This window comes from Plectropomus leopardus, chromosome 15 (assembly GCF_008729295.1).
Source record: "Plectropomus leopardus isolate mb chromosome 15, YSFRI_Pleo_2.0, whole genome shotgun sequence".
Lineage (NCBI taxonomy): Eukaryota > Metazoa > Chordata > Actinopteri > Perciformes > Serranidae > Plectropomus > Plectropomus leopardus.
Genome location: NC_056477.1, coordinates 13,020,300 through 13,044,664, shown reverse-complemented (window position 1 = coordinate 13,044,664; position 24,365 = coordinate 13,020,300).

The window sequence follows — 24,365 nt, the reverse complement described above, 5'->3', positions numbered from 1 at the left end:
CTCGTAGCGCCAAACTGACTTTCTGTGCATAGTGTCACTCTGCAAGCAGTGTTCATCAAAAATAACTCATCACAAAAAATCATGCTATATATTTATAGAGCATTTTTACCAAAATAAAACAGCATGAGCAGAAATCATTTTCTTAAAAATACATTTTGAAATATTTTGCTGGAAACATGTGATAAGCTAAATCAAACCATATGGTGGGCCATTTTTTAAAAATAATTTGGGTTAACTAACATTTTGAACATATCTAGAAATCTAAAAAAAAACAAAAACAACTCTTACAAATCATATGTATCCCAAAATGATTGCAGAACAATGCAACGTATGGCTTACATCTCTTAATGGCACCAGTGCAAACAAAAATAACTTAAAAGTGGAAATTCGGATTCGGTCCTAAATTTCGTTCGTGGATCGAAATAATATATGCAAATCCCCAGGCTATGGTGAGAACAAACAATATAATATCTGAACCTTTTCCTCTGTTTCGGGGAACAAGGCAGGGGTGCCCCTTGTCACCTCTGCTCTTTGATATGGCAATTGAGCCCCTTGCAATAATGCTGAGGAATGCTGCTGGACTTGGGGGTATACACAGGGGGATGCAAAACCATAAACTCTCGCTATACGCTGATGACCTCCTTCTTTTCCTGTCAAACCCTGCCACAAGCATCCCAGTGGCTCTGAATATTATTGAAGACTTTGGGAAGGTCTCGGGTTATAAAGTTAATCTAGCGAAAAGTGTTCTTTTCCCAATTAATAAGCAGGCGAGGAGACTGTCATTTCAGTCCTTTCCTTTCACAACGCACAAAGATAAATTCACTATTATTCTTGGTTTGAATGGAGGTTTGATGTCTGAATGTGAAAATCAATAAAAACACTTTGATTATTAAAAGTGTATTAGCGGCATCTATTTGGGAGGTCGCAGATTGTAACCAACTGAAACTCCTCCCATGTGCCAAGCATATAGGAGAACTACGAAAGCCGATGGGAAACATGCAAAAATCTAGTGCTAGTGTCTAAAGCATCTTCTTATCATGGTTAAGCATCATAAAAACATTTAAAAATGGCTGATTTAATTTTGATATGACTTGAACTTTTAGCTTTTGGTCACTGTAATCTCTGAAGCGCCGACTGTGTGAACTACAGCTGAGGCCATGTTATTTGCATGGTGATCTTGTGTTCACACAATGCCAGTCTTTTCCTTCACACTTTGCCCTCATCCTCAACTGACCCCCAGGTCAACCAAGCTCAAAATAGGCCTGGGGTATCTCTTTTTACAACCTGTGTTGTGACAGGCTGGACAACAGGATGTGGCAGCTAATGAATGCCTTAGAGACACAAAGTGTCTTAATTAAACAGTTGGAAAAGTGGAGGCCAGTAACAGAATAGAGGACGGCATGGAGGACACGGGCCCCTTTACAGAAAGAATTACTCTCCAACTCAAATTGATTGGCATGAGCTTTGATTGATAAGTTGATTTGGCAATTGCTGAGCCTGTAGATTTGGAATATTTCCTGGGGTGGAACATATGGTTTGATTTACTGAGCAGTTCAAGAGGACAAGCTTGACAAGTAGCGGTAGGGATTGAATGACATTTTTGGTAAGAGAGCAATAATTTACGTTTTCCCATGCCAACTATTAATACCCAGCTGGCCTCAGCACAGCACCACTTATGTAGGTCTTAAAGGCCAAGCAGGACGTGTTGTCACTGGAGTTTTTATAAATCTTGCCCACAGGAACGCAGCTCTAAACACGAGACTGGAAACAGAGCTGTGAGTGAATATGTGTGCAATGTGCATGTGTGTATGCTGTCAATATAATCTACAGCACCCTTGCTTTATGACTGTGATTTCTTGTGGCACCCTCAACTCTCATTACACAGGATCACAAATTTCACTGTAACTTTCGCAGGGAAACTGGGCTCAGGAGATAATATCAAGACCAGGGTGACTTATCGCTGTTGTGAGTTGCAGAGATTTCATGCTGAAATGAGGGTGCAGGAACAAACTCTGTGCAGGGGAATATGTACTGATGTGTCCAAACCCTTGATTTCAATCAAGGCCTCTTTTAAAACATTCTCCACCAAAATTACACTGAAAGCAAAGTGTCACATCATCCCCGCCTGTTTAATTAATATGTCTCTTAAAAGATTTACAAGTGCAGCTATTATATGCATGTAAGTTGAGAGAAAGAGAGGGCTGTGATAGCTGTCAGTGTAAAGCTAAAACATTGCCGTAAAGAAGTCTTTGCTCTTTAGAGAATTTACTGGCACAGCAAGGGATGAGGAGACACTAAAGGGTAGACGCCTGTTCCTGGACCTGACAGTTTGATGGCCGTGTGAAACTCAAGAAAGGCCAAGCTGGTTTGTTTTCAAGCCGTTTATAAACTGTACCAACATGCACCCGGCACACTGGAGCTGCTAATTCATTGCTGACTTTAATCACTCATCCTGTGATCGCTCACAACACAACACAGTAAGTGAGTTTTCATGTGTTTTACAAGCTGGTGTTTGCACACGTAGGCAAGTCTGCTTAGGGTGTCTGGTAATAACATGTAAGGTGGGACACAAATGCTACAAAGTGTTCAGTTGGTTGGTTTAAAGGACCAGTTTGACATTTTGGGAAATATGCTAATTTGCTTTCTTGCCACTAGTTAGATGAGGAGATGATTACCCCTCTCATATCTGTACATTAAACATGAAGTTAGAGCCAATAAGCAATTAGCATTGGAAGAAAAAAGCTGGCTTCGATTTGTCCAAACTTATAAAAACATCCGCCTTCTTGCACCTCTGGAGCTTGCTAATTAAGGGCCCTGACACACCAAGCCGACGGTCAGCCATTGAATGGCCCAGGAATGACGTTTTTCTGTAGGCTAAAGCCTATGTCAAATAGCCTATGAGATTTTTCCATTGGATTTTAATTTACTGTAGAAAATAAGCTCTGCAGCAAACAAATGTTTTTGATACTTACACTCCTTGTTCAGCAAGATAATCTTCACAAATGAAAATCACTTTCAGGGTTTTTGAAGTCTTAATGCCATAAGCAGAAGCAAAAAGCTAATGTTAGGCTATTAATGAACTACACTACAGTTGTAAGATTTAACGTTGCCACAAAAACGAGGCTGTAAATCTTTGGCGTGATGACATTCGGTGGTCTCATTTAAACCATCACTGGCTTGATTACACAGAGTCTCTAATAACTGAAGTTACACAGCCCAGATAATCCTTCATATTTGAAAAACAGAAGTAACAGAGTACTCCTGATGAGTTACTAGACAAATACAATTACTGTACTATGACCTCTAAGTTGCACAGTTTTTGAAGCTTTAGGAAAAATGTTAACCCATCCACACAAGCTATTTCAAATGATTTCTAATTTCTAATCAGTCAACAACAGCAACAAAACATCAGTTTGAAGTCCACTAAAGTCCTTGCTTGGGACATACTTTAACTGACAGTCACTGACCATTTTTAACCCCAGTGCTCCAATCAGCCCACAGAACTTCCACATCATGGGCCACATTGCTAATCCGGGGTCCCAGCATTCCTGTTTGGTTCATAGGAGACTTGTCAGCTCCTGGGGGCACAGATGCTTGCCTGTCAGAGCCACTTCAGGACGATGGATTGAAGAACAGGCCGCACCGTGCTCTCTCTCTCATCAGTGTTAACTTACAGTGGAAAATGCTAAACACCTCTGACCCTCTGTCCATCAATGAGCTAGTTAGATGTCAGGAAGGTTTGGGAACAAGACCGTCAGATGACGAAACTTGATTGATGGGTTAATGATTTCAAGTCAGCAGCAAACTACCAAACACATGGAGATCACAGCAAAAGCCACAACATTATTGTTGTGAAGCAGTCAGTGACCACTGTATGTCAGTTCCTTGGAATTTTACATTTGCAATTCTAAATTAAAAGCTCAATTAAAATCAAGACATAAGCTCACATAGACGTTAACAAATGAAAACTGAAGGTATATAGTTTGTGTTTCCCAGGATAACAATGGCATTACCTTCTGTGTTGCCTTACTCTGTCTCTGATTAGCTTACCCTGACGTTCTTAACCTACCAGTCTCACTCCTCATGCCTAAAACTAACCAACCCAACTACAAGTACTTGCCAATAAGAGGGAGAGTAGGGGGGGTCGTGCCTTTGCTATCCCTTGGTGCAATAATTTAACTACAGCAATACTCAGTTTTTCACTCTGTGCAATATTCTTCCAACTTGTCACACATATTGTATATATTCTTATTGTTATTCCTACTCATGTATATACTGTGTTTTACATTGTAGCATTACACACATATTCTGTATTTCCAACTTTACATAGTAGTTTAATACATTGTATTTTAGCACAAGGCACATAGTTTTATATTTTTCTCTCTCTACTTTTTTCTCTTAAAAAAGTTGTCCATACATTACAACAGTTACTGAAGATTCCTGTGTTCCTGTTTTTTTTTTTGGTCACAAGTCTTTGGCAATCAAAAGCTGAGTAGGGCGGTCATGCCTTTGTTATTCTAGAAAACACAAATTTGCATGCTATATGCATGACTTTTGTCACCAAGAGTGTTCCATTTAGTTCTGGGTTAATCCTAACCCTAACCCTGTGATGTGGTTGGCTTGTACTAACACTAACCCTAGCAGCATCTGTCCTAAATGTGTCTACATGACAAGTATGAGCCAATCACAGCACAGTATTACTGGTCAACTATAGTGCAGTAGGGCGGGACAAAGCAAAACCAAAACACTCTTGGGAAAAAAAGTTGCATATCCGTCCCAACAGCTGCAGAAGTTTCCTGAGTTCCAGTTCCTTGATTGATTTTTTTTTTTTCAAATGGAAAGCTGTAGGAAGCTAATGCTCCTTGATGAGCATTATGAGTCCTTATCAATAGAGTACAATGTTTGCATAATCAGAGATCATGTAAGACAGAAAAACAAGAGCAATAGATGGAATTTCCCTTCCAGTACAGCACTCCGTCAAGACCATATTCACAGTATGGAGGAAGGATATCCAATTCCAAGGGTGACTTAATTCCGCTAATGTTTCACTGCTTCGAAACCGGAGAGAAAATATAAACATCATGTCTTCCTTTTCAACTTTATGTGTCTGTTTATTGGGATTTAATTACTGCTCTTGGGAAAGTTCAACACACTGGAACGTAATCTAAAGTATCAGTCAAAATAGCACTTGGTAAGCACCAGTTGACGTGGGGCTTGAGAGACACCAGGGGCATGGTCGTCCCTGAAGGCTCTAGTTTCAGTGCTGCATGATTGAGGCTGCCAACCTGACAGGCCCACCTGCCCAGTGCCTACAGCCAGCTGGCTCGGACAATGATTAACGGCTAGCGTAAACTTACTCAGCAGGGTCTCAGACACATTTGTGCATTCACTCACACGTAGGAGTGTTACATGACGCTAAAAGCTATTACAGAGCAGGGGCCCGGACCAAGGCAGGAATGACATCCATAAATGTTTAGTGGGACTGCCCTGCGCAGTTATCACTTTTCAAAAGGAAAGACTCGCTCTTGTCAATAGAAGCATGATTCCAGAGATCAATGGAGCAGATTTATGCACTGTGGTATATGGGAGATTACCCCCAAACCTGGATCCCATATCTGCCTTGAGCTTTCACCCCTGCTTCCTCCATAAAAAGAAAATGACATCATAAAGAGTAAACTGGGCTTGATATCAGACTCCCCGGCTCTAATCCCTAGGAGCTTTTTGATACCTTTGAATTTCATTTTTCAAGGGCGGCGTACTATTAATCTTTTGGTGGGGTGTAAAATCTAGCTCTGGGAAAGCTCTTCAAAAACCTCCACCTTTTTTTCAGTAGAGCAAGGACTTTGACTGGAACATTATCAATGTTAGAAAATGCATACTACTCCTCATGTCTCAATGTCCTTGGACAGGCTTGTTTGGTTTGAACTAGTCAGTGAGTAAACAAAGAATTTCAAGGGTAGGAATGAAGCTTTATGCACCTGATAAATTCAGGCAGATTATGACAACTTTATACTGAGGAATGATATGCGACATTTTCCTAAATGCCAACATTGTTACTCCACAGAACTGATTTGAACACATATGGGTAATTCCAGCCTATTAAGATTCCAAAGTCGTCAAATACTGCTGCTTTGTCGGTTACTTTGACGTAAGATACTGACGTCAAAAGCCACCTTTGACACCTTTTGGTGTCAGTTTTAATGCAGCTGGACGAAACCTGTATGATATGATGCTGGATGGCATCAGTGGAAACACTGCCAGTGACAACGTTATATAAGGAGCTGGAACCCAACAAACTCACCTGGAAGCCTGGTGTCCACTTAATGCCTCAAAATACTGAACCTACATTTCACTTTATTCTGGGACGTGCCTTTGCTATTTTTCCTTCGGCAATGTAACAGTATTGAATGATGTTCCTTGGACTGACTTCCTTGTTATTACTGTAGCAAAAATTACAAAAACATAGAAGGATATACGCCAGTTCATTTGATAAAAACTTTAAAATCTTTAGTAAGTACGGCTTATCCGAAAATTGTACCACGAACTTTATACACTGGCATGGTTAACATCTACCACAACTAAGAGAGAACAATTACCCGACTGCATTTGGATAGTTCTTGCAGCATTTCTGGCAGTGACTGTTTATTCTTTTGACTTATAATATATCTACTTTACAAACAATGTTTGCAATTATTTTTCAGCTGGTAAACATAAGGAATATATATATTTAGAGTTATGGGTATAGATATATAGTGATACATAGTTCTATAAGCAAAACGTTATCACACCTAAAAGGTATACTATGCAGGAATTGGTGGTTACGGTTTTAAACAGTATTGCCAGCAAAAGTTAAAGTAAAAACAAACCCCAATCCAAATGCTTGGAGTTTCGTCTCAGTGTATTTGCCTTTTTTTGTCGTGGTGTCTGCAATTCTTGCTTCCTCTGGGATGCATGCTGCTTAAGTCCCTACCTCACCTGCATGCTGTGCCCAGGAATGTCCCAAAAATACAAAATAAGGAGGAAATAAGAAAATACAAGCAGAAGGCAGGGTCTCTGCAGATGAATACAACAACACAAAGTTTTAGTGGCTCACAAGTGGTAATTGAGAGGGGCTGCTTTTGTTTGCTTTTAAGTACTTTTTAAGGAAAATACTGCATAGTATATCTTTAAGACAAGCTTATAAACCTTTGATTATGATGCATTTTTATATTTCTTGCAGCAACATAAGAGTTTTGTTTGGAATAAAAAGAAGAAACAAATAGTGTAGTACCTAAAAAATGTTGTGTGATTAATCAGATGTGAAACATTGTGTGATTGCATTGGGAATTTTTGCATGGAGTCAATTTTACATGTCACTTTATGAACTTTAGCACATTTTTGTTTCATCATCCAAGACAGTAATGAATTTAAAACCCTGTTTAATTTCTGAAACTTGTTTTAACAGATTTTAAATGAACAATAGTTGGAAGTCAGTGTTGACAGTAATCTATGGATTAGAACTCTAGTGACAAAAAGACAGAATAATATGAAAATTCCTCAGAAAGTGCAAAGTTAAACCCTTTGCTTTTAATTTTGTGTCTGACTTTAAATCACTGCTTTAATTTTTTCTATGCACCTTCATTTTAGGTAGTTTAAATCATGCAATATAATAAATAGATATGAAGAGCTATCACAGTTCTGCTGATTCATATGAAGTGGATGCGTCTTAGTGTCTGCATATGCAGCAGTGTCTGTTTTACCATTATTCCACAACTAATGATGTACTAGAACCATGACGGGTTATGTACAGAGCCATGCGTCCGAACAGCAATAAAATAAAACCCTCCACAAGAATCTCAAATGCACATTATCACCGTCTTTTAATTTCAGAGCGCAAATATGCACTTGGAAAAAAAAAAAAAACAGCAGCAGCAGCCCATTTTTTAGGCCAGCCATTTGTTAGTTATGTAGCTATCGATAAGGGAGCTCAGCGTGCGGAGGATAGTTAGTATTCTGGATAGGGCTCTTGGAAAAATAGGCTGTTTTTTATCCCTCCCGTGAAACACCGCAGGCCACACCATTGCTCCAACTCCAATTAATTTCTACACCCCATTCATATTACTCTTCTATGTAAGTGCAACGTTTTCTAATTGCATTCATCACCAAAACCCTCACTTAAGTTCCCCCAGTATATTTATTATCACGCTAACTGGGTCTAAATTATTAAACCTTAATGATGTGGGCTCTGAAAATATGTTGTCCTTTATTTTCCCCACAGAGAATCAATGTTATACATTAGCAGTATAAATTAAGTAATACTTTACCTAGGCATGTTGCCGCCTTCAATATTCCTTCTCAGTGAAATGTATTCTCACAGTCCGGTGGCTTGCGGGGGCCTCTGGGGAGGGGATGATATAGTTCATTCTAATGAAAGAGCTAGGTGCTGCTAATGGTTTAAATGATACATTTGTGCAAGAACAGCAGAGAAAATACATATGAGAGATCCGGCGAAAACAAGATAATTCACACTCCCGTGGGGATATGATGTCATCGGACACATAGTGTATGCCGAGGCTCCTGGGAGGCCTCAAATGCAAGGAAGGGCTGCGTATCCCGGTGTGATATATGTGGGTCAGTAATAGAAATGGGCAATATACGCTAAAGTCCATCACACTTAAAGGTTAATTACAATAGCTACAGTAGTCCTACCTCTTTATGACGAAATTGGTTGTGATTAATCAACCTTAGAGTGCCTTGTAACATTATAAGGTGTGGGAAAGCATAATGGACTGACACAATGTAATCTCTGTCTTCTTAGGATACTTAAATAAGCCCTTTATTTGAAAATTATTGCAGAGGAAGTGCCAATTAACAAACCGAATCAAAACTTAAAATAAGCCACTATAAATGACAGTTTTGTCTGCTTTTGAATAATCAGTGCAGTTAAAGGTGGTTGTAGACTGAGCCATTAACATGATTTGAAGTAACCGATGTCTTTAATTTAAAACCGTCTTTATTATTATCTTTTCAACAAATCTAAATGGATTTCGGCGCTGCCTCTCTTTCTCAAGGTGGGAAGTAGCCTTTAGATAAACGGAGATTAGGGAGCATTGTCTCATTGCAAGAGCATCATCCATAACACCTTCCCTCAGAGTGACTTCAATTACATTAACAAGCTAAATGCTAGTGTAAGGGGGCATTTAGAGGTAAAAAAAAAACTCAGAGGGTTGCTACAAAGGTAAGGCCTTTGAGTGATGACGCCCAGGTTGAGGAAATACAGAAGAAAAAGCACTTCTGAGTGAGGTAGTCTTAGTATTTGCAGGACAGAGAAAAGGACTAAGCTCTTCCTACCTTCTGTCTCCTACTACTAGAATAAATCCCTGCTGATCACTAATTGTGTGATTCTTCTTTTCTACATCAACTTCAAACCGACAGGTTATTTCAGCTTGTTATCGGGAAAACATTTATCCAGCTGGAATTATTACTGTGCTTGGGCCTCTGGTGAAACACAAACAGTAGTGAATCTTGTAGAGTTATGGTAAGGCCTCTCCTCATTAGATGGCCAATCGACTGGCGGAGCGGAGGGCCCAATCCCAGCCCTTTATTGAGTGTTAAGGAGACACAGACTGACATTTACATCTCTTGCTTCTTCATGACTGGCTAGAGAGAAAATGGCTGCCATAGATCCTGGCTCTGAGGAGCGGCAGCTAAGGTCAGACAGTGAGACGCATCTTCGTCTCTGAGCAATGCTTCATGGGCGAGATAGCACATTTGCCACACAGAAGAAAATAGGATGAAGGCAGCAAATAGAATACAGTGGGTGCTTGGTAAGTAATCTGTCATTTTGATGAGTGCGCAACTTGGTTGCACAAAACAAACGCCGTTCTCCCAAGGCAACAGAACTCGTCCAAAAACAAACCTAAAAGATGTAAACAAGACAAGTCACCCAATCTCATCTTGTCTGTATTGACTTATTGAGCAGAGACAGAAGAAAACACTGTTGTGGATAAAGCACCCACATACCCCCAAAGAAACCACAACGGCCCCTCACTTCTGAGGTGCTCTTTTCATTCAGTGGCAATTACAATCCACACCTGGCAACACGGAAGACTCAATGCCTAACAATGTCGCAGAGGAACTCTCTTCCAAACTACCCTCCCAAATTGGCTCTGTAGCTTCGACCCAATTAGGGCTGAAATATGGTAACTGCAACAGCCATTACAGAGCCGTAGAGAGTGTGCAGGGAGAACTCTTGAAGGTTAGGAGGGGGTATGCTTCAGGAGTGATATGTTGCGCGGACTTATGCTTACACAGCAGAAAAAAGCACCATGACGAGGGGACAGCAGAAAGAAGAAAGAAGCAAAGGAGGGATGATAAATAAACACTTCTGGATAGATATCCTGTGGACATATATTATAGTAGCAAAGAACACAACAAAGGTTATTGTTTCTGCCATGAACTATTCATATCTTTTGTATCTTTCTGTAATAGGGAGTCTATTGTTAAATGCTAATACGGTCTGTTCACTGCGTGATGTAATGAGCCATAGTCTTAGCATAATCTTGCTGAATTGGCATTAAAACATGCATCATTTTACCAATTTATTATGAAAGATTTTTTTTAATTTGCAAGCTACTTCTAGCCACTACATAATTAAAAAACACCTGATTATTGTTACTGTTATTTAAGAATAAAATAAAGAGAAAATTGCAAAAGCCAAGGCATTGAATATACTTGTATTATGCAAAGAGGAGAATGATGTTTTATAGTAGCTCATCAATATCTCAAGACATTTTAGCAGACCTGCATAAAATAACAAACCGCCTTCCCCCTCTTTCTTCCTGGATGGCTGGCTGTGGCCTACATGTGCTCCTGACACCAGGGTAACTAATGTTCCCTGTGCCAGCAAAGGATTCTGATTTGATATAAGCATTCAAACCTGTCTGCCTTGAGATATGGCGTCTGTCACCCTCCGCTACGATTGATTCCCCCTTGCCCTTAAATGCAGTGCTTGCAATGCAAGCCAAGGACACTCGCCTGCCTGGTCAAGTAATGACAATCGTCTTTAAGGAATAATGGCCCGAACGCTGCTTTTGAAAAGTTACCAGGCCGCATCCAATAATGAATTCCCGGTCGATGACACATTGATAGATTCCTATTCTTCAGATGGGACACTGTAGCTGCAGTTTAATTGACAAGAAATGAATTCAGGAGGTTGGGGAGGAAAGGCGGGGATGAGATGGCGATGGCGGGAGGGAGGAAGCAAGAGGGGGACTAAATTCTGTGTGATCAGCAAGGTTTCAAACAATCATTGGCGAAGTGAAGTCTCTGCCATATCTATAAGTCATCATGTTTTATAGGCCATTAGGATCTCCAGAGAAGGGCCGTGTGGAGACCGTGGCTTTTTGTCGAAATTAAAATGTCAGAGAGGAAGAAATAGAACAAAACAGGGAATCTGCAATTAATTACCTGGCCATAAAAATTCAATAATCGGGAAGCAATGCTGTTTTCCGCACAGCAGTACTCCTGATCACAGCAAACTGGAATAGAATGCATTCATCTCCCCAAATTACATTTCTAATCTAAAAGGGGATATACTAGAGAGGGAGACAACCTTCAGCTTGAGCGGAGTATTATACACAGCCTGTAGTTTACTGTCCTGGGGTAAGCTTTAGTGCAGAGAAACCTGTGCAAACCAAAGTATCTTAAGAATACAGTATTCTCAAAAATCCAGAAAATCACTGAAGAGGGGCACTGCATTATTGGTGCAATATTTGAATACAGAAATTATGTAAAAAGTGTTAACATATGTTGAAATGTTGAATTTGCACTGAGATGCACTGTTCTGATACAGTAGGATTCCCTCTTTTTCCCCATGGGTGAATTATATATAAGAGATGTTGGCCCGAGGTAATTGCTGCTAATGATTTTCAGAATGATATGCCATCAGCATATGCCAATGGAAATTCAATAGTATAAGTGTTGTTAATGTGAGAGAAGATACAGTGTAATGTAAGTTTCATCGACTTATTTGTCAACTGAAGTGGAAAGAAAACTACTGCTAACATGGTGCTCACACAGGACTAAAATATAGACACAGAAAATCCTAGTGGGGTAATAAATACAGTCTGTCCTAATAGTCTATGTAGACACACAACTTTTGAAATGGAAACACAAAATGATCATTCAAATGTGTAGCAAACTGAACTAAAGTGGACTAAACTGGTCAATCAAGGTGTTGCGCTACAACAGCCATCTACAGTACCGCACTGAACCACTGGAAAGAACTGGCAGCAAATCAAGACTTCACAGTGGCGTATCCAGCTTTCTTAATACATCCATAATTGTAGCACACCTAATGTGGGCATGGAACAACTTGTACAGGTTGTACTCGGGCAGGTAACTCAGCGGAGGTTCAACATTGATCGATTTCTTGAAGGATATATAATGGCAGCAAATCAAAGTTCCATGAAACTGCAGACCGAAGATATTTGGTAATGACAAAAAATAAAAGTCATCAGGGGAGCAATCAAGAAAATGGAAAAAAGGACAGAAGAGTGAAATATAGATGTACAGTATCTAAGACCTATTCAAACATTGATGACTCATTGCAAGTTTGGTGCAGAGGATATTGAGTAGTGATGTCCGCTGATCCATTCAATCAACTTCTGAGACCTTCAAGACTTTCTATCATCGATCAATATTGGCGTTCTGAAACCCAGCTGGACATGTGGAATGGATGTCTGGCATGTGGCAACACAATGTTTAGAGACAATTGCAGCTGTGGTTTGAGGACAGGACCTATACAATCAATCAAGTACTGTGCTTAAAATGAAGTTTGTTTTTTTTTTATCGTTGAACACTGTTGTGCATTTACTCTTGTATTTGTAAAGCATTTTTGCACACTTGCTGGTCAATACGTCACTGCACATTCAACATAGCACATCATTTGTATGCTGTGTTAAACTATACACTACAGTAGATGTTTTCGTTTTTTAAGTATCTAATCTCAAAAGTTAGTTATATATCAAGGTGAGAGAAGGGTAAGGACACATGTGCAGATTCTTCGGCACTCCTTGTAGACATTAGACTCCCACAGCAGAGGGTGGTCTGAAGGGGAGGAGGAGTGGTTTTAATTTAAGGAATGTAGTGGTGCTATATTTCACCCTCTGCTGTTGTCTCACATTATCTTGGTAAACATCCCAGGTACTAATATGATATATTTTCGAGCAGGCGGCGTTTCATCCTGCTCCCTGCGTGATTGATGAATGACGGAGGGATGAAACAGGGACAGAGATTTATGGCGCTCGGGCGCATAGAATATGTATGATTATCAGCTGTGTGGTGAAAGCAGCGAGGTTTGAGTGATAGGCGCGCAGAGAGAAATCTACTAAATGACTCCATTCCCCCTGAGAAGTCACAGGAGGAGGGTTTTTATCTCTGTCTATCTCATTCTGGCCCTCTCTCAGACATTTGTAGTTCTTGAAGATGAGTGGAAAGGCTGGCACAAAAGATCTACAAAGCATTGCAGAGCAGAAATCATGGTATTATGCAACATAGGCCTATTGTTACATATCTGACATGCATGTTTGATGTTTAAGAAAGATAGTTTCTTTCAGCTTTGATGGACTTACAACACATTTTACTAAGCTACATGAAATCACATATTCAGTATCACAGAGACAAACAGCGACTTTCTCCATCAGCAGGCAGTGCTGCATCGCACTCACTTTGTCTTTGTCTATTCTCATCAGCCTCTGAAAAGGTGCGACAGTAATTGTCAGAGTGAAATGCTGTAGTTTATCTTCTTTTATACAGTAATTCTGTCTAAGCTCTGATTTAGCTATAATACCCATTGGCACCTCTGAGTGCCTCAAACAGTCAGCTCCTAATTGATCGATACAACGTCATCATAAATCCCAAATCCTATGCGCTTTATTGATCCTTCCAGAGCGCTTTCTGCCTCTCTGCATATGTGATTGCCTCAGCCCACACACATGCCAAGTATGAGGCATATTTTATCCACCGGAAGCATTATCATATGCAGACTGTATTGTTTTCTGCATGTGAGAATTACTGCTTGCCAGCATGACTTGAATGACACCCTAGAGAGGACTTCATTTCCTATTCACCTCAATTTATATTTACACTAGGGGCATAAATAACGCTAATGCACCAAGCGGTTGGGTCAGAGTAATTGTTTATTTGCTTTTTAGTGGACTTGGTTGACAATATTGCTGATGAACACTTCAATGTCTAGCTTTGAATTTCCATACATGCGTGGGAACGTCTCTTTTATGTACTTTTTATTCATAGTTGAATGTGTTGTTTGAATGTTTCACTGCAAATTCACCTCTGTAAAACTGTTTTTCAGTAAATTTCGATGTGCATAACATTGTGTCCATGTTGAATTTGAATTCATGAAATAAAATCAATATTAAGATGTCAGGAACACTGAAACTTAAAGCAAGCTAGTTAGGTGTGAACTTGCTAACTAGCCTCTTTAGCCTAAAAAGTAAAGTTTCAAACAAAAATGTTGACATTTCTGTTATGAGGCGAGGGTTTCTACACACCCAATCTAACAAAATAAAGACATCGAACACTATGCATGATGAGTGTCACATTATCACTGTAATTGCTGTATTAGATATTTTGGTTTGAATGGCTAAAGTGACTAATTAATGAGCTTGCTTTAAACAATAAAGGCAATCAGTTGCTATCTCTTATCTAATTTCAATCACCAGGAGATCTTGAAGGCTGGGTTTTCCCAAAGCAGCAACTGCCAAGCTGAAAAATGAAGCCTACACAGAATTGCTACAAAATTGCAATTATTTAAATAACCATTTGAGGCCAAGCCCCCAGGAAGAGCGCCAAGCTCTGATGCAAATTTTATAAAGCGCCGAAAAGTAAAATTACACCATCTGGGTCGCTCATGTGATGCCCACTGGCCCAGAAAGACCCCATTGACTTTCGTTTTGAAAGAGACATTTTTTGTGGTCATCAAAACCCCCACAAAATGACTCATTTCACTATCTAAATTTAAGTCATCCACTTTTAGAACATTATAACACAAGATTATTTTTTTTCAGACCGCCATTCAAGTTAGCGAGGAGATGCTACACTTGGTTGCGCTTGGCTGCTGTGAGTCTCTAGAATGCATGGCCTATGGGCCAGTAGATCCGTGTATTTTACGCTGATTTTACACCCAGAAAAAGAGCTTTTTCTACTTCATGTGCCAATAAGCAGCTCTACTTGGAATGACCGGGGCCCCGCCTCCATGGCTGTATCCAGACTTCCCATAATAAGTCCATGCTTGAGGTGGGCTCCAAAAGCGAGTCAGTAACCGTATTTCCCTGGTACTGTTAACTATACAAGTGGGTGAATTTTTATATAACCCACCAGTTTATGTTTTATTAAGACATAAAGTCATGCATAATTAAGAGTGTGGCCACTTTGAGTGACAGGATGTATTCAGATGGTGTCCTTGACTTTTCAGTCAGATCCACCCCTCGCTCTTACACAGCAGCAGCCTCTCATCCAATTATGGACACTTCAAGCTCCAAAAAAAAATCAAGATGACCGTGGTCACAACGCAAAAATCAAGGCGTCCACAAACCAGTGGGTGATGTCATGGTGGCTACATCCATTGTTTTATAAGGTCTATGATTTTCCCGACATTTGATTGGTTCTCATCACAACACTGGTTCACATTTATTTTCCCTTTCTTTGTGCTGAGTGCACAATTTTACCTTTTAGGAGGACCAGGCAGAGAAGCTGTAGACTTGTGAAAGCAGACATTTAACTTTAGCATTAAAAGCGCAGGTGTTACTAATAACATTAATGATAGCTTGGTTCCATCAAGTGACCCAGTAAGCCAGCTTGTACAATAACAGGACCCCGGAGAATCTTAACACTGGTGCTTTTCCTGATATAAAATGCCAAAATGTCTGCTGCAAAAGAAGTCTACTGTCCTGTGGCAATCACATTTCCCTAACCAACCTGTGAAGGTGGCTCAAAGTGAAAACAAGTAGCCTACAGGACAATGGCATCACAGAAATATGGTTCTGCCTGAGAAAAATGAATTTGCTTCTCTTACAAATCTAATTGTCTTCAACACAGCATGTTCTCACTTCATATTTCTCCCAGCAGGTTTGTTGCTATGGAGGACAGGACGCCAGAAGGGTAAAGATCCATTCCTGAGAAATGACTCGCCCCATGCTCATGTGACAGTGGCACGTGTCCAAGTGCAGTCCATAAGGTGGAACAATGAGAGGATTTGTCGTCTCATAATTGTAATTTAATAAAGATCTCACATGCTATCAGCAGAGCCTGACAGGCAGGGCCTTCCGGCGCTTGTTAATGCAATTGTTCTGGTCAGACGGTGCTGTCACAAATCATGCTGAAAGTTGGGTGACAGGTAGCAGAGCTCACGGATACATCCTGAGAAGCTCGGACATGTTTTGGATAGAGGCCAGGGAGCGACTGCTGTTGTGTTGTCTGGTTGAAAAGAAAATCAAGCAGCAAATTTGTTTCAGAAAAGAAATAAAGGGATGTGATTCTATTTATTGAGGAACCCCTCGAAAACGAGATGATATATCTCAAGGGGTTTTCCTTTCAATAAATTTAAATTTATTGAGAACTGGAAACATTGATTTTGTGGAGGGCTATAAAATTGAACATCAAGGACAGTGAAAGTAATAATGATCAAACTTCATCTAGTGCTCATCCTTCAAATATACAAGGTGTTGACAGTTTGAGGGAAACCATTTCCAAAATGGAGGCTTTTGAGGATTAAACAATCCCTTCCCTCAACACTGACACCACCACCCTCCCTCTGCTGCTCTTGTTTCACCTCTCTCTTTCAGTGCTGATGTATGGGTGATGTGTGACAGAGGGAGCTCCAGTAAAACCTTGCATACATGCCAAAATACATTTTACAAGCACTGCTCTAATCAGCCTGCAGCCAGAGGCTCATAAATTGCCTCAGTGTGTCTGGAGCTGGTGAACAAACGCAGCTTATGGTCACTGCTGAGGGTTGGATATACAGCAGGCCACGCTCTCTGGGCAGAACCAACTCTGAGTGCTGCCGGTGATGTTTGTGAGTCATTTCAATGGAGGGAGGAACAACTCAGTGCCTTTAAATTAAAAAAAAAAACAGACAGGGTAAAATAATTTATGCGCCTGTTTAATCAGCTGAGTGCATGTAGGCAAATGTTTGCATATTGCTGCATGTTTTATGTCAGACGTAAGTGCGTGAGCACATGTCCGCATGCTTGGGTGCTCTCACTCATGTGAGGAGTCTCAAATATGTTAAAAGCTGTCATTACATCCATATTTAGCCACCACTGGAGGATTCATCAAGGGTTCATTCTGAATTACTGGAATGATTTAGAGCGCTCCAGCAGGTAGAATGTGTCACCATTCAAGTTGGGAGGTTGTTTTGTTCTTTTTAATCTCAGCTGTAACCTTCAGTGTCCTCCACTGACAGGAAATGCAGTTTATCAACTGGGGATGACACCGGCGGAGGTGATATATGCAGGACTGTACTTCCCCAGATAACTCTAATAGCGTGAAGCCCTGCTCCTGCTCTGTTCCTCATTTTCAACCAACAGGGAAATTCCTGAAGTAGGAGAGGTTGATCAAATAAAATGATACTTTGAAGTATGCGCTTGAGTCCCGCGATGACTTCGCCAAGTCCTCAAATGACATCTCAGAATTAAATAAAGGCACCTTGTCGTCTTGGTTAAAAAAAAAAAAAGGTGGGGACGTAGTCTCTATCTTGGGTAAGTGTCTCCTTTTGAAGAACAATTTTTAGATGTTTCTTTTGTGTCGTAGTTTTATAAATAAAGGTATACCACACACACAGATAGGCTGGGGGAGTGTGGAGTGGCATTATCTGAGAGTGTTGCTCAATAAAAGAACAGTCACGGTGTGTGTTATAGCCAAGGCCAACATGTGTCTGCTGGCCTCAGGCCACAAGTGCTGGTGTAGAAAGGATGAGCACATGGCTGAAGTATGTGTGTCCTAAACTGCACAGAGGCAGATGCAGCTCCTACTGTATGTACACTATGTTCTAGATTGGAAATAAAACCCATTTCATTATTAAAGGAACATCACATCTCAGAAACTTCTTTACATCCCTATAGTTTTTAATTTTTATTTTAACACTTTGAAGTCCTGCTTAACTGTTTGGTGGATCCAATTTTGAGTCCCATCCCAAAGAAAAATGTGTTGAATTTAACTATTAACCTGATGGAGCTACAGTATTTCTACCATTCCATTTAAGTATGTAATACTAAAAACAAGTCCACTAAATGTAACTGTGTCTCTAACAGTTTGCTGCCTACAATATGTTAGCAACAAACAAACAAACAAACAAACAAACAAAAACAAAATTCATTCCAGACATGAGGGCTCTGTGTGGTGGGAGCTTCATGAGTAAGCGTGTTTTTTTAAATAAATTAAAACAATATGATTCTTTCACCATTTACGAGATGTTTTCAAATTCTAGTAACGGTAACTATCTAGAATATATTTGTAGAAAGAATATTAGTATGTGAATACCATTGATTATGTGGTAACAAATTGATATTTGTTGGCAAATTAATATATACTAAGCATTATAACAGTAAATTATTTGTAATTTCTATTTTTTTTCTTTTTGTTTTGCAATTATTGTGATTAAGAAATAAATAAATAACAATTGATTGAAAAACATTGAAAAAACACTGATTTGTGTTATTATAGCCCCAAGGAAATAAAAAAAAAATGCAAAAAAAAAAAGGGACAAAAAATGTTTTTTTCTTTTTGAGGACATTAAATGCTTTCTATGTGACTGGTTAAATTCACAGGAAAAGTCTGAGGTATTTTTCTTAAATTTTACAGTACATTGAATCCAACTGGGATCCATTGGGTGGCAGCACTGAGCATGACCAAAAAACTGGAATTGTGTCTATAAAAAAGTATAAATGAAAAAGGTTTTCACATATTCATTAAAAAGGGTGGAAATTTAGATTTTATGCGGCCACTAGCTATCCCTGACAAAAAAGGTGAAAACATATCTGACAACAAGTTTGTCACATGTGATACAAATTAAAATGCCATCCTGTGCGTGTACATTAAAGCGAGGCAGATTTTGTGCAGAACAATGTGCAGAACACACAGTCCCCTAATGATATATCTATAATGGTCTTTGACTTTAACATTTCCTCACTTTTACATTGCAGTGGAATAAAACCCCTGCAGAGGAAAGCTCATAACCGCTCTGAGAGTATAGCCTGCTTCTATGAAATCCAAGATTTGTTGCTTTTTATTCTGAGAGAGGATAAGGCTCGGTTTATACACACACACACACACACACACACACACACACACACACACACACCACACACACACACACACACACACACACAAAACACACAACACACACACACACACACACACACACAGAGACACCACCTTCTGCTCTGGCAGTCAATAAGCAGACTGTGGCTTTGGCAGTGCTCTATCTTATTTACAGGACGTTTGTTGCACTTGACATTTATCGTGGCTCCGGGGCCGTGAACTTCATGCAAACGCCATCGAAGCATTCAATGCCAAGGGCCCAGGGCCTCCCGTGTCGGCGTCATCACAAGTCTTTTCACGCTAAGATAAATCACTTCCACTGGACCCCAAGCTCAGGGAAGAAGGGGGAGGGAGGAGGAGGGATGAGAGGATGGAGAGATGAGTGGAGCAGGGAGAAGGGCAGGCAGCGGGAGAGAGGAGGTTCAGGGAGAGGGGTGTTAACATCCAAGGAATACCCGGAGGTTAACGCCAGCCTCATTTCTCCCTCGTTAATTGTTGGGTGCATTTGCACAAATATCACTAACCATTATCAAGGCAGCATATGGTTTGGGTAAATGCTCTTTAGATCTCAGAGGGATGTAAATACTGTCACCACATGACTCTCCCTGGTCTGCTCATGGCCACAGGAGATGAAAGCTCTAGTTCTTAACCATCTGATAAATGCAATATCTTGACCTGGAGGTTCGGGCGGAGGAGTGTGTACTTTTATAATAGACAAATTGTCGCCATTAAAGTTCAACTGCAATCAAACATAGAAAATACAAACATCATACAAACTCATGGCACATGGTTTAATTAAGTACTCAAAATATGTCCTTATATGTTTTTTGGAGTATTGGAAAGTAACTTAACTCTTACTTTACATTTACTTAAGTATTCTGCTTTACTACATTTTTGAGGCACTTGTACTTTGATTGAGCTTTATACTTCTGCTCACCTGCGACACAAAAATATTTTACCCTTTTTTTTGATCAGCTGCATGTATCTTGAGATATAATTACTTGCAAAATTTCAGATTAGATTTTATATCAAAGAAGTATAGGCTATGATAACATCTAAATGAACTTAGAAAATAAGTTTACTTTTTCAACATACTTGTTTATTTTAAGGCAGTCTAGGTAATGCTTGATAAAGATTGACAAAGTCCCTATAGGGTGGGCAGGAGTGGAGTTGAATGCATCAAACAAGCAAGACTTTCACACAGTAGACCAGTGTTTATGCTCCGAATTCAACAACGACGTCTTTAAATATCAACATCGTGCAGCATGCCAGTATCTGCAGGATCTGTCATCTGTCACATACGTCACGTTACATCAGTAACAAAAGTTATTATTTAAAGCCAAACAATTATGTTTTTTCTAAACTCAACCATAAAGTTTTATAGCACAACTGTGTCTATTTCGTAATGTTAAGGATGTGTCTAAAACTGCAACCGTAAACTGTAATATACAACATGTCATTTTGAGGACTGTCATATATGTTGTATCGGAAGTCAGTGAAAATTCTCCTATTCTGCAGTTTAAGTACGGGAATGCTGCTCAGATGCCTTTGAGTTGTTAGCCCAAAGAGGTAAAATATTCCATTATTTCACAAAAAAGGTTAGAGAAAATCCCAAATGACAAACAAATTTAGTCTTTCATCTATCTCCTTTAATCATCTCAAGTCCTGTCAGATTTATGATGTGGCTCAATGGAGGGGCCTGGCCCCTTGGCTGGAAACTGCTCGACCGAAATACAAAAAAAATGTATGTGCTTCCCATCAAAAATGCTATAATGTCAACATTTAGTTTATATACTGCTGAAAAAGAGGTAAAACTGAACTGTTGACATTTTTTAAGGGATAAAAATGGCTAATTCTTGACCATGGAAATAGTAAATTGCCTAAAGTTTTCTGGCAGATTGAGTCACATCTGATAGCCTTCACCACAGGATGGAGTTTTGTTGTTTTAAGAGATTTTGTTGATAAAGACAATGAAAGCTCTGGATGGATGACATATAGGCATTAATCTAGTGTATGTCTTCAGTTCATGAGAAACAATAACTGAATAGAAAAATGCAGAAAAACAGGCAGATTTTGCCATACTTGTATGAGAAAATAAAATTCTGCAGTCTCCTAAGAAAACGATTTAAATTTTTGACAGATTTCAAAAGAAAGCACACTATATAAACTAAAGAACGTACCTGACTGAATGGCTGACATTCAGGAGGCAGTATATGGTCCTATTATAGGTAGAACAGTACAAGACGTAATAGTGGTACACATTAAAAAATGGCTTCAGTATGGAATGATAAATGTGCCTGTGGAGCCCACCAAATCCTCCCAGCAGCTCCAGAGGCAATATATCCTCACGCCGTCAGCCCCAAATTATAAATCAAACTTCTTGCAGGTCCGCGTGATTCATTACAATTTATCGACAATAATTTACAGAAGTGGTTTTCAGATGCTTTTAACTTTGCAGTGGCAGTAATTTACAAACCAGGAGAGAAAAAAAAAGAAAAGAAAAAGAAAACAACAGTGCTGTATTTTTTCTACTTGACTGGCAGTGCAGTAGCTGAGCAATATGGAGGGATAAAAAATTAGATGGCTGATGAAGGCTCATTGATTCAAATGCTTGATGTTCTTGGAAAGGCAAAAGGATGACACTGAAGAGTTTGCTTCAGGCTGCCTTCTGAGCGTCTCGCTACAGAGGTAGTCTGACACGGATCCAATGCAAAAATGTGATAATCATTTCAGCAAAAACACACCCAAGGCAAACAGCTAACAGACAGCAGAAAGTACTAAACAGACTACTTCTTCATACCACCAAAGATCTACTTGCGTAATCAAAACACCACCAGACGCTAAAATAACGTAGAGACAATTTAATGACCATATTAATGATAGTGCTGTATTTTACTGATTGCAGTGCCACGCAGAGATAATGTCTGTGTCAGAGTCTGTTACCTAAGGCTCGCTCTCGGGGAAAGCTTTGCAACATTTGATATGATACTTGGATTTTACATCCTAACCTGTGTAAGTGTTCATTACGCCCTTCTCTTCCAAAGGTACTGCAGATCTCCGCAGAGGCTATTTCTAGTGTCGTGTGACAGTGATGATGTTGACAGCAATCGCCTTCCCACATCACAGCTGCCGCAAAGGTCAGACCAAATGAGAGGGATGTGTAAGCAAAGCCTGTCCTCTTGCCTCTGCCTGATCTGGCCTCAGGCACTCAGGCTGATGAGGCCTAAACATCAGCACAGGGTCATTATTTCAACCAGAGAAGCACTTAACTTCTTTACTCCTCGCCTCTGAGGACACCGCTGCAGGAAGGTGGACGAGGGGGAGGGCGCAACGTTGGGTTTTGTCCCCAAATTATGCAGAACAACTTTTTTTTTCTTCTCCCTTCGTCTCTCGGCGAATGTAATTCCTGCACACCCCGTGTGAATTAATTAATTACAAAGCTGGCTGGGTATCAAAGGTAAATGATTTAATTATATTCCTGGCATCTTTGTTAAGAAGCCAACTGTCAGGCAGTGGTAAGTGGGGCTGTGGCCCTCATGGCGCCTGAGGGTGTGTGTGAGTGTGTGTGAGCGTGTGTATATTTGCATGTTTGTGTTTTTGGATGTGTGTCTTTTTACATGAAAAAGACTGAAAGAAATGAAGAAAGAGAGGAAGAGAGTGTATCTTTTTAGAACACACTTGACACCGTGTATTTCCTGGTTTTGAGAACATCCTCATCAGGAAAAACAGCAGAAATTCTCCCTTATTAAAACATAAAAACATGCAATTTTTTATGTTTTCTTGACAAGTGACTCTTGTAGTCGCGCTGACTGTTCACTGTCCTAATGAAAAGGCAGAGGCAGTGTTACTCTGCCACAGCTCTAAACATACTGGGTGGAGTTTCATTCCAATAAGGTTCTAACTTTGACACCAAGAGCTGTACATCTTACCAGCAGTCAACACTGGTTTCCTCTGACCACGACCACAATCTCTCCCTAACCTTAACCAAGTAGTTACAGTTGCCTAAACTTAACCAGACCTTAAAGGAGCATTAAACTGGCTGAGCTGGGACAGCTGGTGAGAGCCATGTGCAGGCAAACAAACACTGAGGTGGGTGTGCCAAAACAGTGGCAGCTAGCACTACCAGTGCTACCAGTACCAACAACTGCAACAGTGCTGACTAATCTAATATTTTTAAACTGGGAGGGGACTAGAAGGAGGGCGTTTTGCCTTTGTGATGACCCATTCTCGTCACTGAGGGTTGGGAGAGTATCATCAGAGGTAACCATGGTATGAGCAAGGTGCAGAAAGGCAGTGATAAGTCACACACATGCACTCAAGGCCAGCTCAGCTACTAACACAGGTCATGTGACTTTCTCTGCTAAGGATGTCATTACTCCACCTAATCTTAACATAGCAAATATTTGTTTACTGCCGTATTAATGTGCTAAACTATTTACTAAACCTGCATTTAGTAAATTTTTAGCAACCTTTGCATCGTGGAGCAAATTGTAAAAACAACATTTACATGTTATTATTTTACAAAGTTAATATATTGAACGTATTAGCACCTCAGCTGCTTATTTTCACATCCAGCAGCTACAGAGCAACATTCATTTAGGGTTGTTTTTCTCCAAGTCAAGTATTTACTCTCCTTGTAGCTCTACTTGGTTCTCCACTGATTCCTGAGGGAAATATTTTGGTCTTTCACAGTGAAATGCTTCACTGTTCACCAGCTAGTTGCAAACTTTGTCTGATGGTGTCATTTAAAAAAATAAAATAAAATGGAAATTTACATTTTTTTCTTAGTGTATAATTCTTTTTCATAACCAAAGCGGTGTTCTCAGTCCCTCTATATATTGTGGAATATTTGACAATAATTTTACATTACATGACTTGCTACTGGTTGCATTATTTTACAACAGGTTACTGTGACATTTTTATAGCAAAATATAAAAAAAGAAAGCCGTATTCTAGTAGGTAAAGTAAAGTAAATTATGCCAACAAATTATGGTGAAATAGCAGTAGGTTTCTGCAGAATTATTGTATTGATCTTTGATTTT